This window comes from Pituophis catenifer, unplaced genomic scaffold (genome assembly GCF_029215685.1).
Source record: "Pituophis catenifer annectens isolate HBS135680 unplaced genomic scaffold, rPitCat1.0.hap2 SCAF_2, whole genome shotgun sequence".
In the NCBI taxonomy this organism is placed as follows: domain Eukaryota; kingdom Metazoa; phylum Chordata; class Lepidosauria; order Squamata; family Colubridae; genus Pituophis; species Pituophis catenifer.
Genome location: NW_027256882.1, coordinates 89,464,544 through 89,482,904, shown reverse-complemented (window position 1 = coordinate 89,482,904; position 18,361 = coordinate 89,464,544). Strand labels below are relative to the sequence as shown.

At 45.3% G+C, this 18,361-nt stretch overlaps 1 protein-coding gene across 1 annotated transcript in view; it reads left to right on the top strand.

Annotated features, from left to right (window-relative positions):
* Positions 1-18,361, top strand: part of LOC139312396 (PDZ and LIM domain protein 7-like) — a 58,113-nt gene that overhangs the window by 19,931 nt on the left and 19,821 nt on the right. The window lies entirely within an intron of this gene.

The window sequence follows — 18,361 nt, the reverse complement described above, 5'->3', positions numbered from 1 at the left end:
TAAACCAACAGCCAGGATGATGATATTGTATGGGGCGTAGATGTCATATCCAAAAGAATGAGGGAATGATTGATGACAGAAAAAAGCAGATGGAATGATTTATGCCCATCTTGTTCAGCTGTCCCAAAGCTGAGTTCTGAAAACCAGGGAGGACTGCTGAGGTCAAATGGAAAACAGGATAAAAATACACTCCTTGCTTTTAAATAAGGCTGAAGCAAGGTGGGCATTTTCCAAGGAAGTTCATTGGCCAGATGGAAGAGGTGCCTCCCCCAGGTGCTGTACATAGCCTTATATGGGACATTTTCCCAATTTGTCTGGTAGCTTGGGAACTGGATGCAGAACTGCTTTTTACTGAGGATGGGATCATTGGCAGATTTCTGAAAACCCTGGTTAGATACCTAAAACACTTGTTGAAGTTTGATTCTACCAGAACTGTGGAGGAGAAAGGTTGCAAACTTAGAGTATGGCTCTGTTAAGCAGAGAAAGTTTATTCCAGGGTTGGAAATTTAGGTTAGAAATCCATGCCAGATGATGTGAACTGCCTAAGTCATACAAGTCAAGTGTAACTGTAATGAGGTCAGGTTTTTGATCAAGGTGAGAGGCAGAACATGGAAGTCCTTCCTGAGGTGCTGAAGGCCAATAGAATCACCCTCTGCCTTTCAGGATTCTGCCAGATATTTTTGCTGTCCTTTAAAACTTGTTTTCATTGAGGGCCTCTTCTTCCCCAAACTGTCCCCATCTATATCATTTTGATTACTGCATATATAATTTTGGGCCAGGTTGAACTTGGGGGGATTTGGCCCGGAACATCGAAGGGAGTTGGGGAGTGATAGAGGGGGATTCCAATTACCATCTGGTTTCCCCCTTGGATTCGCCCCCCCCCTATGAAAATGGCCTCCCCCCCGTTGCTACCTGGACTCTCTATTAGGTCGGCCCATTTTTCCATCACTACTGACTCTGGGACTTTATTATCACCCTCCTGGATTTTTATGTTTGTTCTCTATCTCCTTCTGCTGCTGGCTAGTTTATTCCTGCCGCCCGATTTCCACCTTTAGGCCTTGGCTCGGGGGAGGAGAGATTGCAGGCTGGAGGGAGAAGCTGAGAGTCCAGGTCAAGGACTGCTGCTCCATCTGCAGGGAGAAAGTGACTATTGTTGGCCTTTTACATCCAGCCGCGGTGAGAGAACGGCTGTGGCCATCCACCTGCACTGCAACCATCTGATCTGGTCGCCCCATCACTGTGAGAGAGTGAGGGGGCCCCAGCTTCATCCTGGCCAGCCTCTTTTGCCATCTCTCACCTCAATGACTATCTTTAAATTTCGCTGACATCCAAGGTTCCCCTTTTCCATCTCATCATACTTGTATGGCTTATACCTCGGCAGATTTGCTTGCGCTGCGAGATGCCCCCCTCTCGCGGCGATGGCCTTCCACTCTATCGAAGGCCTACCTTAAGGACGGGCTTTGGAGCCCCGAGAGGTGGCATGTTTTAAAGCGGGGATTGAGGGGTTTTTTAATTAGGGTTTTTAATAATTTTTTAAGGGGAACTGGGAGGGCGACCAAAGGGGATGGGGGGGGTAATCCACCTAGGTCAGGGCTCAGCCTGGCACAGGGTAACGGGCTGGAGGGCGCAGGACGAGGGATTGGGGATGTCATCAGCACGGTGAATGGGAGGGGCAGATATGGCGGGAGCAGAGGACCTTATCCTGTGCCGGGGGTGCGCACTCGCTACTTGAGAGCGATTGCACGCCCCGGTCCTCAAGGCTCCCCTCGGATACTAGGTGGCTCAGATACTCAGGACCTGGGCCTCCGGCTGATGCTGTGCAACGCCAGGTCCGTGGTAAATAAGGGCCCCCTCATTTACGATCTTATTCAAGAGGAGGGAGCGGACCTGGCGGGTATTACGGAGACCTGGTTGGGCCCGGAGGGAGGGGTCCCTCTGGTTGAGATGTGTCCACCAGGCTTCAGAGCATTCCATCAGCCGAGGGCCCAGGGGAGGGGCGGGGGGGGTGGCGGTTATTATTAACGAAGGTCTGGGTCCGAGGGAGACCACTGTGCCACAGATTGCCGGGTGTGAGTCCCTCTTTGTGAGATGGGGTCATGGGGTTCAGATGGGCTTGTTGCTTACGTACCTGGCTCCCTGCCGCGTGGCAACGGCCCTGCCCGAGCTACTCGACGTGATAGCCACGGTGGCAGTTGATACACCCAGGCTTATGGTCATGGGTGATTTCAATCTGCCGTCCGTTGGTGAAACGTCAGAGATGGCTCGGGAGTTCATGGCTTCCATGACGGCCATGGACCTGACCCAGTTAGTTCATGGCCCCACTCACAGGGGGGGACACACACTGGACCTGATTTTTGTCTCTGGCCAGTGGTTGAGTGGTCTTATTATAGGGGATATAGACATGAAACCCTTGTCATGGTCAGATCACTCACTCCTTCGTCTGGACCTTCGAACCGCTACACCCCGCCGCAGGGAGGCGGACCCAATTAGATGGATCCGCCCCAGGCGCCTGATGGATCCTGATAGGTTCCAGACGGAGCTTGGGCCAATTCCTGAAGATCTGGCACACGACTCGGCCGAGGACCTGGTAACTGCCTGGGATCGGGCGGCTGGTGGGGCCTTGGATCGAGTCGTGCCTTTGCGGCCTCTGACCCGGTGTCGATCCCTCGTGGCTCCTTGGTTCACCGAGGAGCTGAGGGAGATGAAACGCCGGAAAAGACGCCTAGAGAGTGGTTGGAGGGCCAGTCTCGCTGAATCTGACCGAACACTGGTAAGGTCGCATATTAAGACCTACCTAGTGGCGATAAAGACGGCAAAGTTTAACTACTTTTCCGCCTCTATTGCGTCATCAGGGAATCGTCCGGCCGCCCTGTTCAGGGTAACCCGCTCCCTGCTCCATCCGGGAGCGCGGGAGGATCCCTTGGAAGGCAGGGCGGAGGATTTCGGACAATACCTGTATGACAAAATCGCTCAGATCCGGGGGGATTTGGACTCTGACTGGGTAGATCAGGGCAGGGTGACGAGGAATAGTCTTGAGAATGTTACCTGGGAGGAGTTTGATGCTGTGACTCCGGATGATGTGGACAGGATTTTGGGGAGACTTAGTGCGGCCACATGTTTACTGGACCCGTGTCCCTCCTGGTTGGTACTGGCCTCCCGGGAGGTTACACGAGGCTGGCTCCAGGGTGTTATCAACGCTTCGTTGAGTGAGGGTCACTTCCCCGCCGCCTTGAAAGAAGCGGTGGTGAGGCCTCTCCTCAAGAAGCCGTCCCTGGATCCGGCAATATTGGCCAACTATCGTCCTGTCTCCAACCTTCGCTTCCTGGCGAAGGTTGTTGAGAGTGTGGTCGCGCGACAGTTTCCACAATTCTTGGAGGAAACATCCTATCTAGATCCGTTCCAGTCGGGTTTCAGGCCTGGACACAGCACGGAAACGGCATTGGTCGCGTTGGTTGATGATCTCTGGAGGGCTCGGGACAGGGGTTGTTCCTCTGTTCTGGTCCTGTTAGACCTCTCAGCGGCTTTTGATACCATCGACCATGGTATCATGCTGCACCGGCTGGAAGAGTTGGGGATGGGGGGCACCGTATTACGGTGGTTCTCCTCCTTTCTCTCCGACCGGTCGCAGTTCGTGTTGGCAGGTGGGCAGAGGTCGACCTCAAGGCCTCTTATATGTGGAGTGCCTCAGGGGTCGGTCCTCTCGCCCCTCCTGTTCAACATTTATGTGAAGCCGCTGGGCGAGATCATCCGTGGCTTTGGGGTGAGATACCACCAGTACGCTGATGACACCCAGCTGTACATCTCCACCCCAGGCCACCCCAACGATGCCCTTGAAGTGATGTCCCAGTGCCTGGAGGCTGTGCGGATCTGGATGGGGAGGAACAGGCTCAGGCTCAACCCTTCCAAGACTGAGTGGCTGTGGCTCCCGGCATCCCGATATAGTCAGTTGACTCCATCACTGACTATTGGGGGCGAGTCGTTGGCCCCCACAGAGAGGGCTCGCAATCTGGGAGTCCTCCTGGATAGGCAGCTGTCCTTGGAGGAACATCTGACGGCTGTAACCAGGGGGACCTTTTGTCAGGTTCGCCTGATCCGCCAGTTGCGGCCCTTTCTTGATCGGGATTCCCTGTGCACAGTCACTCATGCCCTCGTCACCTCTCGCCTTGACTACTGCAACGCTCTCTACATGGGGCTCCCCTTGAGGAGCACCCGGAGGCTCCAACTGGTCCAGAATGCAGCAGCGCGGGTAGTGACGGGAGCAGCCTGGCGCTCCCATGTAACACCGCTCCTGCGCGAGCTGCACTGGCTCCCGGTGGTCTTCCGGGTGCGCTTCAAGGTGTTGGTTATCACCTTTAAAGCGCTCCATGGCATAGGGCCTAGCTATCTTCGAGACCGCCTGCTGCCACCGACAATCTCCCATCGACCCGTGCGCTCCCACAGAGAGGGCCTCCTCGGGGTGCCATCAGCCAAACAGTGCAGGCTGGTGACCCCCAGGGGGAGGGCCTTCTCTGTGGGGGCACCTACCCTCTGGAATCAATTGCCTCCAGAGATAAGGAGAATCCAAGACCTCGGTGCCTTCCGCCGTGCCCTTAAAACCTTCCTTTTTCAGCAAGCCGGGCTGGCCTAATTTTTTAAGTGTTTTTAAGTGTTTTGTTTATTGTTTTTAATTAATGGGGCCAAATTTATATATGTATATTTTAACTGTATTTTAATATTTGTACTTGATGTTTTTACTTGGCTGTTCACCGCCCTGAGTCCTCAGGGAGAAGGGCGGTATACAAATTCAAAATAAAATAAAAATAAAATAAAATAAAACTTGATGGATGTTGTTCAGCAGTGGTGGGTTCCGCCCGGTTCCGCCAAGCCGGTAGCGGTGACGATATGACATCACCGAACCGGTTCTGCCCCCCCGCCTCCCCCCCCCGCGTTATTCTTACCTTTTATTTGGCCCCACCCCCAATCTGTTGCTGCCTCCTGAGTCCCAGCTGATCGGCTAGAAGGAAAAAAATGTTGAAACTCTTGCTGCCGGTCTTCAAAGGGCCACCCTACAACTGATCAGTGTTAAAAGGTAGTGTGGTGGTAGACCGGTGCCTCCAAAAACAAATGGGTAGACCGGTACAGCTCTGCAAGCAGTTAAAAGCCTGATAGACCAGTACTTCTGCTAAATCCTAAAGAATTGTCACATGACCATCAAGCCATGCCCACAAAATAAGCCACGCTCACAGAACCGGTAGTAAAAAAATTTAGAACCCACCCCTGCTGTTCAGTTGAGGAAGGCTGCCCTACTTGCCCCAAATGCATGTCATCAAGTACACACGAGCACACACACACATATACGAAATATACATTTCTAGTTAAACTAGAAAAAGGCCCAGTAATAATATTCCTGGAATGCTTGTGAATTCCTATATCTGTAAAATGCAAATACCAGTGCCTGAAAGCAGGGCCAAATAAGAGCAGTAAAGATGAGTTTCAATACACATGTGCAATTCTTAAAAAGCAACATATCACATTAACCTTCCCTGCTTAAATATTAGTAACAGTAGAATAGCAGTTGGTTCCACAACATTGGTTCAACAGGAGAGCTAGATATTTGAATGGAGAGCCAGTTTCAATGCCTTGACTCTTCTTTCAAGGTTGGCTACAGCAAGCAGGTATGGAACATCCAATGGGAAGGTCATCAGCGTTTGGGAAGGTCAGGGAATGAAGAAGCATGTAATGCAGAAAGTTGCCAAAGGAAAAGCCCGAGGGTGGAGAGTGAAGGAAGGAAGCCGAAGGCCAGGTGTTGTCTGATGCAGCTGGCTTCAGGACCGAAACCTCAACCCAGGCAGGAAACAGGGAAGTTCTGGCTTATAGAAGGAACATGATCTGCCTGCTTTCCCTGGAGTGGAGATGTGGGGCCTCAGCGATGATGTATGCCTGGGAATAGACTGCCTGTCCATAGGGTAGACCCTGGAGTCTTGAACTTCCTGCCCAGCCTGATTAAGTATACAGCCAAGAGAGGGCAGTTTGTAGACTTATTTGGTCTGTAAAGAAGGAAGGAAGTGGGGAGGAGGGAGGGAATTCAACTGTGCCAGAAAATGGAAGATTAGTGCATTTTTGATAAATGCTGGTTGCCCAGCTTCAGGTCTTGTGATATTCCTGGTTCTTGCTCCGAGTATTCCAAGCTCTTTCTTTGCCCTTTAACACCTGGGGTGATGGGCCTGTATGCACTGCTTCTCCTTTAAAGGTTCTTTCTGTGTGTATTATGCTGTAGAGCAGGGCTGAGCAATTATGGCCCTTTTATGAACTGTGGACTTCAATTCCCAGAATTCCTGAGCCAGCATGCTAGCTCAGGAATTCTGGGAGTTGAAGTCCATAGGTCATAAAGGGGCCATAGTTGCCCAGCCCTGCTGTAGAGTACTATACTGAGGGTGGGGATGTATTATTGTTTTTCAAGGCTAGTTTTCTATTCCTTTCTAGGAAGCTATTTGCATTCTTCATCCTGAAGAATGAATTGGTTTTAATGTCTAAACTATCTTATGACTGAAGACTTCCCTCAGAAGGCCTAGAAAAAGGCTGTATTATGCCAAAGGATAGCTTCCAAAATGGTGGTCCATGTTGTGGCTTGAGCTCCTCAGTATTGTAGAAACTGTTATGGGTCTCATAGCAATAGCATTTAGACCAGAAGTGCCAAACTCGATTTCATTGAGGGCTGCATCAGGGTTGTGTTTGACGTTGGGGTGGCTGTGGAGGGACGTGGCCAGGGTGGGCATGGCCAGCTCGATGTCACTCGTGTCGGGGACGCCTGTGGTAGCTTGAGCACTCTGCCAGTGAAAACAGAATCCTGAGCTCTGTTTCCGCCTGCGATGGCCTCCTGCAACCCTCTGCCAGGGAAAATGGAGCCCCGTTTCTGGCTGCGATGGCCTCCTGAAACCAACTGCCAGCGAAAATGGAGCTCCGTTTTCACTGGCAGAGGCACCATGGGCTGATCCTTAGTTGTTTCCAGGGTGGCCCCACGGGCCAGCTCTAAGCACCCCACGGGCACACCCCTGACTTAGACTTATATACTGCTTCACAGTGCTTTACAGCCGTTTCTAAGCAGTTTACAGAGTCAGCATATTGCCCCCAACAATCTGGCTTCTCATTTTACACACCTCGGAAGGATGGAAGGCTGAGTCAACCTTGAGCCGATGAGACTCGAACTGCCAAAGTGCTGGCAGCCGGCAGTCAGCAGAAATAGCCTGCAGTACTGCATTCTAACCACTGCGCCACCACGGTTCTCATCCAATATTGCTCACATCTAAAAGGGTTAAGTTGATCTGATTTGATTATTCCATTCCTCAAAAGCCCATAAGTTTCACTTTTCTCCTATTTTTCTCCTCTCCGAATCCACCCCACTAGGTATACCAGACAAAGAGGTCTCCCCACATCACCCTACCAATAGATCTTACATGCTTCCATCAAGGTCATCTTCCTTATTCTTTGCGCCTCCACGTTTTCTGAATATTAATACTCCTGGCATTGTTTCTTCTAACTTTGCCGATATATGGTTTTATAGAGCATTCTTTCCTGGTGTGGCATTCTGTGGATTGTGTTGGTTTTCCAACATTTCTAGAATTTGTCTCAAAACTCCTGGAGTTGTTGTTCAAACATATCTGGAGAGTGCTATTTTGGAAAAGGCTGGGGTGCATTAACCCTTGGAACATAAAAGTTTGGCTCAGCCTCTTCTGGTCTTGCCTCTTATAGCAGTGTCTATTTCTTGCAGTAGTGTTCCTTTTTTGAAAATATGAACGGATGAAGCACCTGTTTATCTGGAGAAAAAAAATAGCTCTGAAAGAGGACTCTGGCAAATATCAGGGCCTAATTCCTTTGTAACTCTCTACCTCGTTATCCATTCTCACTCTTCCAGCCCTACTAGAGCATTCTATCCTTGGTATTGCTTGCATGTCTCTTGGGATCTGTTGTCACAGTGTTAAGTGTGATATTTACAAGCCCAAAGACAGTTTGAATCTGCGTCAAGAAAACAGGGCTTTACTGCTGGGCTTCCACGGAGATTTGTCAGCAAGTGCTCGGTCCTTTTATGTCCATGTTGAACTGGACTTACACAAATACTTTATTCTTTCCCAAGTACTCGGAAATCTCCATTCCAAAACTGTATCACATGCTAGGAGCATCTTTAAAATACATTTAGTGTCCTAAACACTAGCATCTTTAAAATACATATTGTGTCCTATTTTTCTGCTGCTCCAAATTTTTTTTAAAGAATAGTTTTGCGGAGGCAAAGAAAAAAAAAATCTGTGAGGGAGATCGGAAGCCCAATAGTTGGTGTGCTTTTTTAATATGATAAAGTGACATTTCCTAAAGGTATGACTCCTTATTTGTGTGTTCATACCAGGTGGCTATAGTAGTTATTGAGCCCTATCTAGGAGAGTTGCTGAGGAACACAGTTGCTTGACTCTTTAGAGCAGAGGTCTTCAAACTTGGCAGCTTTAAGACTTGTGGACTTCAACTCCCAGAATTCTCCAGCCAGCATAGCTGCCAAGTTTGAAAACCTCTGCTTTATACTAACTATCCATGGAAATATTGATGATGGCATTGAAAACGTGCTAGGATATATGAGGCAAACCAAGCTTCTTCCAGAAAAAGCTGTACCAGCATTTGTGTGGAAGAGATTGGGGAATAGCCTGTGAGGAAAGTCATGGTGGACTGATATTTGTATGCATATTATCACAATCCATCTTTTCCTATAATCTCTACTGCTGTAGCCTGAGCTGTATGCAGGAACTGTTACTGGCTTGTGGATAAGCAAGTAATTCTACCTTTGAACTCCAGGAGAGTGGACTTGGCATTCTTTTCAATCCATCCAGCAGTGGACACTCTTAGTACTAATATGAATAAAGCCCCCCTCCGCCCCAAATGCACATCATGTATTCTGCTTCTAGATGTTCTTCATAGTCCTGCTTTAAAGGTTTCTGGGGAACCTTTCTTTTTCCTCGTGGAAGGCTGTGGAAGAAGGAAGAGTATGAGTAACTGTGCCAGCAGATGTACTCCTTTCCGTTTTTATTGGGATCAGGGAGGTGGGCCTCAGCACTTACAAGGTCATACTGATTCCAGGGCCATCTTGGGAAACTAAGTGATTTCCAGACAAAGCCTCTTTCCTATAGACCAGGGGTAGGGAACGGCAACCCTTTTATGACTTGTGGACTTCAAATCCCAGAATTCCTGAGCCAGCTGGCTCAGGAATTCTGGGAGTTGAAGTCCATAGGTCATAAAGGGGCCATAGTTGCCCAGCCCTGCTGTAGAGTACTATACTGAGGGTGGGGATGTATTATTGTTTTTCAAGGCTAGTTTTCTATTCCTTTCTAGGAAGCCATTTGCATTCTTCATCCTGAAGAATGAATTGGTGGTTTTAATGTCTAAACTATCTTATGACTGAAGACTTCCCTCAGAAGGCCTAGAAAAAGGCTGTATTATGCCAAAGGATAGCTTCCAAAATGGTGGTCCATGTTGTGGCTTGAGCTCCTCAGTATTGTAGAAACTGTTATGGGTCTCATAGCATTTAGACCAGAAGTGCCAAACTCGATTTAATTGAGGGCTGCATCAGGGTTGTGTTTGACGTTGGAGTGGCTGTGGGGGGACGTGGCCAGGGTGGGCATGGCCAGCTCGACTTTCCAACAGACATTGGAAAAAGGAGTTTCCATATGAAACTGTTTTCCTACAGTCTCTGCAGATGACTGTATCTACTGTATGTTCTCCAGCTAGGCTTCCTGCTTATCACTGTTATATATTGCATTGGCGACTAGACACGTCTCAGACCTAGCAAAATGGTACAAGAGCAGTCTTCCTTTCCTCTGCTTTGGCTGCTGTTTGGGGCCCCTGTAGCAAGAAGGCTTTGAGTTAATGGTTCCCTGCCCCCAGGGTAGGTATTGCATTGCTGCTGATGAGCTAATGTCTCTGTTTGCTGACAGAGGGAGATAAATTAGTTGCCGGGAGAGGTGAGCCCTGTGGAGAGGTGGGCTGATTGCAGCCCCCTCCATTTCACAGAGCAGATGTAAAAGCTTTAGGAATTCTTGTGGCTTGGTAGCTCTGAGAAGCATGAGTGTGACCACATGGATTGTGTTACGAGAAAGGTGTTGATTCACTCCAGTGCCCTGTTCTCTCTACAAGTCTGGTGATGGTCTGAAGGTGCTGGAGTCCATCAACCCCTCCTTTTCTGAATGAATCAGGCTGGAAGAACAGTTCAATGGGTTCCTCCAAATTGTCTTCTGTACTTTTACAAAGATGGATACACACACTGGTTGTGTATGTGTGAGAACTTTCTTTGTAGGGTATAGAATGGGATTGGGGTAAGAGAGGAGGACACAAAGAAGTACTTATGAGCAGGGGTGGGATTCTACTGGTTCGGACTGGTTCAAGCGAACCGGTAGCTCCAACATCAGCTGGGAGCGAACCGGTTCACCCTGACGGTCAGATGGGCCCACCTGCCTGCCTGCGCTATTTTCCTACTTTTAGCTTCTCGGCTGATTCGTGTGGCAGAGCAGATTGCCGCCCCTCAGCTGTGTTGCTCCTCTGAAGAAACATGGAAGTGAATATTTCTTCAAACTGTGCGTGATCACTGAACTGATTGTTAAACCGAGAGGATCCCACCCTTGCTTATGAGTTAATCAACTCACTGTATGCCTGAATTGGCTCTAACTGGAAGTCTGATACTGTCCCCATGTTAATTTTATTCAATATGGTTTATGCGAGAAAGCATACATTGGAGTGCATATGGGCAATTTCTCTTCCACAACTCTGGATAAATTGATTAAAATGGTGGTTAGATTATCAATGTAAATTAGGATTAATGTTATGACATCATTTTAGTGCTTAGTTCTGGAGATAGGAAAGAGGAATGAAGAATGCTGTCATTCTCCAGTTAAGCTATCTGAAATTTCTCCTTTTGGTTGTGCAAGGGTTAAGCAATAGACAAGTGGCCTTTATAAATCTAAAGTTTTACTGAGGTCATGATTTCCCAGTTTGAAGAAGATAGGCAAACCACATTGTGATTTCATTCTCCAGTATATGTCCAGATGATCAATGATCATGTGTACCAATCCAAAAATAACCTTCAAAACTATACAGTTTTCCTCCATTTCAGTTCCATTAACAGAAGACGTGCCTTTTATATTTTTAAAGATGTGTGTATATTTGTGTGAGGTGTTGGCAGGAAACTATGAGTTCCAGCACTGGAAAAAGTTAGTATGCACCAGACTTGAACAACCTTGTTCCCTCCATATACAGTATGTTAAACTTTATTTCCATAATTCCTAGCCGGTATGGTTATTGGCCATGTTGCCTGGGAATTATTGGTGTCTGACAATCTGGAAACCATTTGGAAGGAAAGCTGTTGCCATAAAAGATAAAAAGTCAGTTTACTTGACCAAGAGTTGCTCACAAATAGCAATACTCAGGAGTTCCTGCAGTATATATTCCATATAATACCCATAGTAATTTGGGTGAGCTTCTTTGAGGAAAATGGGAACATCACAGAGCCTGTTTGGTGTAGTAGTGAAGGCGCTGGCAAGGAACCAGGAGATTGTGAGTTCTAGTCCAGCTTTAGGCATGAAAGCTGGCTGGGTGACTTTGGACTAGTCTCTCTCTCTCACTTCACAGGATGGTTGTTGTGGGGATAATAGGAAGAGGAAGAAGTATTACATACGTCTAGAGATGGGAAGGTCTAGAAAAAAAATGGAAAAATGGGGGGGGGGACAGAAAAAAACCTCCTCCCCTCCAATTTTTCCATTTTTTTCCCAGGCTTTCCCATCTCTACATATGTTTTCCTCCTTGAGTTACTTATAAAATAATAAAGATAGGATTACTAAATATAATTAAGTGTTGAGGACAATCTGATGTCCCTCAAATTCTGTAGAAAATAGAAGCTTGAAAAAAATACAATTGTAAATCACCTTCTCTGAGGGCTGTTACCTAACTAGAGAGACTGAAACTATTTTAGAGAGTTTTTAAAAGAGAATGTCAGCCAACATAAAGTAGGCGGCAGCTAGATCTGCATACCAGCCAGGTTATCCAGATTAACCCAAGTGTGAATTTCCCCTTCAAAGATATCTGTTAAGTATCTTTGAACTTTGAATGAAGATGTTTGTTTTAAAACAATAGAAAACAAAACTCCTAGAAAGATCTATTATTAGCCCTTCAGACTAGAGTCACTCTTTAAAGAGCTTATAAATCAAACAAATACAAGTTTAATTACATGTCAGAAAATTAAAATATATTCCCAGCCTCTTTGGTGTTGTCTGAAAAATAAAATGCTTTTAAGCATACAGAGAAATGTTATCCAAACTAAACTATAAAAAGAAAACTGGAAATTGTAGTGTCTTCCTCAGTTTTCTGAATATCTTACCAATAGATGCATCTGATTCTCCTCAGATGATTTCCAGTTACATAAATTATAGTCTTTTAAATTCTTGGCTTGAAATTTTAGAAATACCAGGTTATGACTGTTTCTAAAGTGAAAAAAAATCATTTCCCTACCAGTCTCCCTGCTTTGTGAAGCAAATTAAAATATTTACCTGATCTGCAAAGTCTTTTATGTTTTAAGGCTGTAAATATTTGAACCTAGGTTGATACTTTTCTGAAAGTTCCTGTTTAGTAGCTAATCCACAATTGCCCTATTGTGAGCAAGAATGGAGGTTACTCAAAGGTTAGTTCTCAGGTTAGTTCTCATTTGTACCAACAGTCTTCGTCATTAGTCATTAAATGCTGCTTATCTTCCCCATTCCTCACCCCCTTTTCTTTCTCAATAAGGCACTACATTTTTTTCTGCTTAAACTGTGTAGGTTAGCCTATTTAGAAACCTATTGCATCATGATATTTGAAATACTTAGTGCAGCAAGAACTTTGGTAAACTAGAGCTTGCTTCCCTAGATTCACAGATACTACAATCCAGTACAGACTTGCAATCTGGATTTAAATGATGGTCAAACTGCAGAATTATACCAATCATCCTACCAGTCCTACAAATAGCTCTATTTTAAAACTATCTTGGGGATGCAGCTTTGCGTGATTCCTTTTGCCAAACAATAAAATCCAAATTTGTCATGAAAAAGGGTCATTCTGAAGGTGTGTGGCTTATCTCAAATTTTAAGACTTTATGAATTTTAAGAAAGTCATAAAACAACAATGATGGGAGTGTGTGGCCAGTCACAAATAACCTATTAGACAGAAGAAAAGATGGATAAAATAAAGGCAAGTGATTTCTCCAAACCACCTGGGTGAAAGGTGTAAGTAGAACAGCATACATAAACCCACCCACCCCCATTCCTCTTGTATCTCCAGTTTTTGCTTCAGCAGGCCAACCATTCCATAAACAATATTTCATTTCTCCCTGTCCCCTCAAATTAATTTATTATTCTGCCTTTTAAACTCCTATGAACATGAACTGACTCCACTCCCAAAGCAAACTCACACATCCCATCCTGTGGTGCACGAAAACTGTGCTGAAGATCCAATGCCTGTGATTTCGCCTTCTTGGAGCACGCAGCTCTGTTTGTGCATACCTGCTATGGATACAACACCGAATGGTGGGATTCATTCCCACAAGATGTGATAGATGAATTCATGCCAGATGCGACTATCAAATGAACATGGTCTATCAGTTGTTATGCACAATATCAGAGGACGGACCCGTCAAAATCAGTTGGAAGGCAATAAGAGTAGGAGAATGTTATTGTGCTTTCAGGAAGTGCCACATTTGTTGTGGTCAGAAGTGTGCCTTTTGCCTAATTCAGGAGGCTGTGGCAGTACTCAGAAAGCAGAGGGAAAGGTATTCCAGCTCTTTGTGTGATCATTTAGGATGGAGGTAGCATACTTTAGGTGCTCTCAACATGATCATAACTGTTGGTGTTTTAGAAAACTGCAGTTGTTGGTACAGGGTTGCCAGGTTTCTCCTGCAAATTTTCGAATTTTAAAACAACTTTTCTAAACGGACATTCTGTAATCACAGGAATGTTTACTTATTACAATAGGCAAGTACACGTGCTTTATTTCTGCTTTTTTAGTTTAAGATGGGGAAGGAAAAATAACCAAGCAAACAAACCAGTAACCAACCCAGCTCTAATTTTGAATGTCTTTCGTTTGGGCTTCCAGATTTCCACAGAGGATTCCAATCTTGCAGGGAAAGTGGAAAGAAACTTTATTCTTCTGTTAGAGGTTTAGGCTGCCGATTCTGCAAGCAAAATTGTTTTTCAGAGCATCGTGTGAAGGCCACATTTCAAATTGTTTACAATAGTGTGACTTAGGTGTACAGATAGCTGTTTTCTGAATATGATTGTTGTTTTCATTTCTAAAAAGGTAATGTGTAAATACATCTAATTAAGGCAGAAAGAAAGCAAAGAGGAGAGAGCCAAGTCCAGTCTGAAAATGAAAGAAATATTTTTATTTCTTCCTCCTTCTGTTTTCAATTAATATTTAATGCACCAATGGTTTTTTTTTTTAAATTCAGTATTCTTTGTGGAATTAGGTTCCTGTATTCCAGTGTTCAGAAGGTGAGGAATTTTGTCAGCTTGTTCGGGTAGTCTTAATTGGGCTGTCCTCAAAGGACCGTTTGTGTATGTGAGCACACAGCTGCTAAATTTGGGAATGATGCAAATAGAAGCAAAGGGAATATGAAGCCAAATATTTTACGGGGAGGCGTGTTGCTAGATGGCAAAGGCTTTCTGACTTACCTGGCTTTAATAGCTGAATATCACAAATAACAGCAGGTGCACCATCTCTGCCACTTGGCTGACAATTGACGTGCTCCAATTTGAAGGCCTTAAGGAGTGCGCTTTGGATCAGCAGCTGGCCCCTGCTCAACTCTGCTGAGGTTGTTCTGTCTGATCTGCTGCATTCATCAGCAAGTCTAAACTCCCACAGGCCTTGAGGTTTTCCGAAGAATGTGCTTTATTGCTCAAGCACTCTGCATTGGTTGCTCAATTTTTTTTTATTTTTTGCAATGGTTCTACTAGATAACCTGACTGCTGCAAAGGATGATGGAGAACCTGCTGGGGTTGCCAGCGATCATTGAAGGCATTTCTGCAGGTTTCAGCTTATTGTTCTGCCCTAGCTATGAACCCCAAAGAATGCAGCACACACAAACTCTATACAAAGCTTATTTTACTCAAATAACTTAGTCTTTATCAATTAAAGGCTGTTAATGAACTGTCTTAACAGCCTACCAGAATTCTAAGATAAGGTAATCACAGTCTTAACTAGAGTTGGCAGAAAGCCCAGAAGCAATTTTGCAGAGAATCCAGACGCAAAGGAGAGTAAACTAAAGTTGTTCTCTACAGCTTGTTGCAAGCGGCGTTCCTTCTTAAATAGGCTAAGGGAGTGGCCAATTAGCCCCAAGCCTTACTCTCGAGGAGACCTCCTCCTGAGGAGCCACTCCTGCCTTTTGGCATCTCTGCGCGCCTGTGCATTGAGAAGACGCTCCTCCTGTTCGTCCTCTTCACTTAAAGGAGGTTCTGGAGGTTCTGAAGGCCCTGACTGAATCCCTGCCTCTGGCACCACATCTTCTCCAGCCTCCTCACTGTCCGACTTGCAGCACCACACCAATCTCCTTGTTGTCGGAATCAGCTACAATCTTCACAGGCTGCTGATGTGCCAGAACACTTATGATGCAGGAATTAAAAATTTAGCACCTACCAAAATCTCTACATCTGTATAGATGTTACAGTGGTAGCAGCCTGGCTCGCCCAGTTTACCTCTTTTTTAGCTCTCATCTTGTACAGATTCATTTTTAATCCATTTCTATGCTGCTTTGGTTGCTTATATTGATTTGCATTTTTTGGTTTTTATAAAAATCGGCTTGATAAGCCATCTTGTAAAGCTTCCCTGAAAAATTCTACAAAAACCAATGTGATGAAACCATGACTACAACTCCCACTTAAGGTAGGCCAGTTACACACATTAATGTAATGCCCTTTCTCTTTAAATCCTGGCCTAAAGCCCAGAATAATTTTCTTCTTAGGATTGCTAGTAAGTACTATAGTTAGAGTTCTCCCTTCATTGTGGACAAAGCCAGCTTGCTTTTCACTACCCCATTAGGCATGCCAGGGTAACATACCGGTAGTAGATGCTTGCCACAGACTCACCACTGTACAATTTAGCTTAAAAATACTTTCCTAAAAATCAAAGAAAGGGTCAAAGGGAGAAAAAGAAAGAATAGAGGAAAATAAAGTGGTAAGATGTTTGTTATCCTTTGCTAAGTCTCTTGGAAACAAAGCTGCATATTTACACATTTGTCCAAAAAAGATTTAGTATGGAACATACTCAGATATCAAAGAATGGAGTGCCGAAAGAAAAGGAAACCTATTCTGTATTTATTATGATTAGGCAGGATAGACCAACACCCTCTTGAATAAGCTGTAGGCAGGAAGGCAATCTTAGCACCCTTTGCATCTTAGGATATTGTGGTAGGGAGATTTTAATGAAAAAAAAAAAAAGATTGCTTTCTGAGCTGCCTGAAGCCTCAAAGACATCAAAGGATTTATCAGATTCCAGGTCTGAAACTGTTTTTATTTCAATGCCCTGAGCAGAATGAGACTAGCTATGAGGACTGTATTGTTTGCGTGTTTGTTTTTATTGTTTTTTTTTAATGAAAGAAAAAATACTAGGCAATACTATTCCTCCATAATAAAAGAAACATGACAGAGAAAACCTTTAGTCCACTTACACTTATTTCTCCTCGGCATGGACACATCTGCTACAATACATAGAGATAGCTCAGTCTGGCACTGGCAGTACTGTAATATTTAAGTTTACAGAATAACAGAGTTGGAAGGAACTTTGGGGGTTTTCTAGTTCAACCCCCTGCTCGAGGAGGTGACCCTATACCTGCACCTCTACTTATACCTTTGGAGAATAGGTTGACCCCCTCTTCTCTGTGACAGACCTTCAGATACTAGAAGACTACTGTCATGACATCCCTACGCCTTCCTTTCATTAGACTAGGCCAGGGGTCTTCAAACTTTTCAGTCCGAGGACCACATTGGGCATTTTGCAAACATTCAATTGTTGGGGGGGGGGGAATCAATTTTACAAATGAGTGAATAAAATTTAATTGAATAAATGTGTTTTATTTTGCTCAAATGTGATACACCCCCCCCCCCCCTCTTCTGTCAGAGAAATGCAGGGAATCCTACCTTTCTTTCCAAACAGTGGTGAATACAGCCCTGCCTTCTCTCCCTGTGCTATTTGGAAAAGAGCAGAGCAGAGCAGAGCACATGGGAGGAGGTGGGTGGGTGGGCCGGAAGGAACCTTTTGGAGGACCAGATGTAGCCTGCAGGCCGTAGTTAGGAGACCTCTGGACTAGACATTCCCAGTTTCCACAACCCTTCATCATATGGTTTAGCCTCCAGTCCCCATCTTTGTTGCTCTTCTCTGTACTCTTTCTAGAGTCTTTTTTGTATCGTGGTGACCAGAACATAGTATTCTACCTGTAGTCTTCCCAGTGTAGCAACACAAGTTTTGGAGACACAACTTGATGATGAGTAAATCTTCAGACTATTTGAGTGGTAAAAGATGTTTGCTTTTTGGTGTTAGTGGCTTGCCTTCTTGCTGAAAGATAGCATCAATCCAGCTTACTTGTAAACATTGAAGGAGTAGCTCTAGACTAGAGTTTAATGAGCAGGAAGACAGGGCCAATAGCAGAAGCACCTCCGGCTTAGTTTATTACAAAATCACCTGTTTATTGAAACTTAAAAAGGATCTGCCTGAAAATAGAAATCAGTCTTTTGGTAATAAAGAAAATAGTTGTGTTCTGTAGTGAACACAAACTCTTTTTAAGTGCATATTTTGCTTGACTACTCTGAGATTGGGAAGACTGTGAGAAATATGATTTAGCAAAGATATGGGTGGCCACCAGTGGTGGGTTGCCCCTGGTTCGCACTGGCTCTATAGAACAGGTAGTAAAACTGGTGGGAGGCTCTGCCCACCGACCCCGACGTCATCAGAATGCTTCTGCGCATGCGCGGCCCCATTACAAACTGGTAGTAAAGGTAAGTAGAACCCACCCCTGGTGGTTACCATTCAGGTGTGCCCCTTAGCTTGCTATATCACACTGCTTCCATGCACTATTATCTTTTAAGAAACTTCTTTGGGAATAAATACATTTACTACACATGTTATTTAGCAAAAAAGTATAAGAAAAACAAGAGTTGTGACCGCTCCCATTTCTCCTTTGTTTATTATTTATTTTTGAATATTATTGAATCAATAAATAGGTGGCTCAGTGGCTAAGACACTGAGCTTATGATCAGAAAGGTTGGCGGTTCGAATCCCTCGTACAGGTCTCCTGCATGAGCAGGGGGCTGGACTGGATGACCTCCAAGATCCCTTC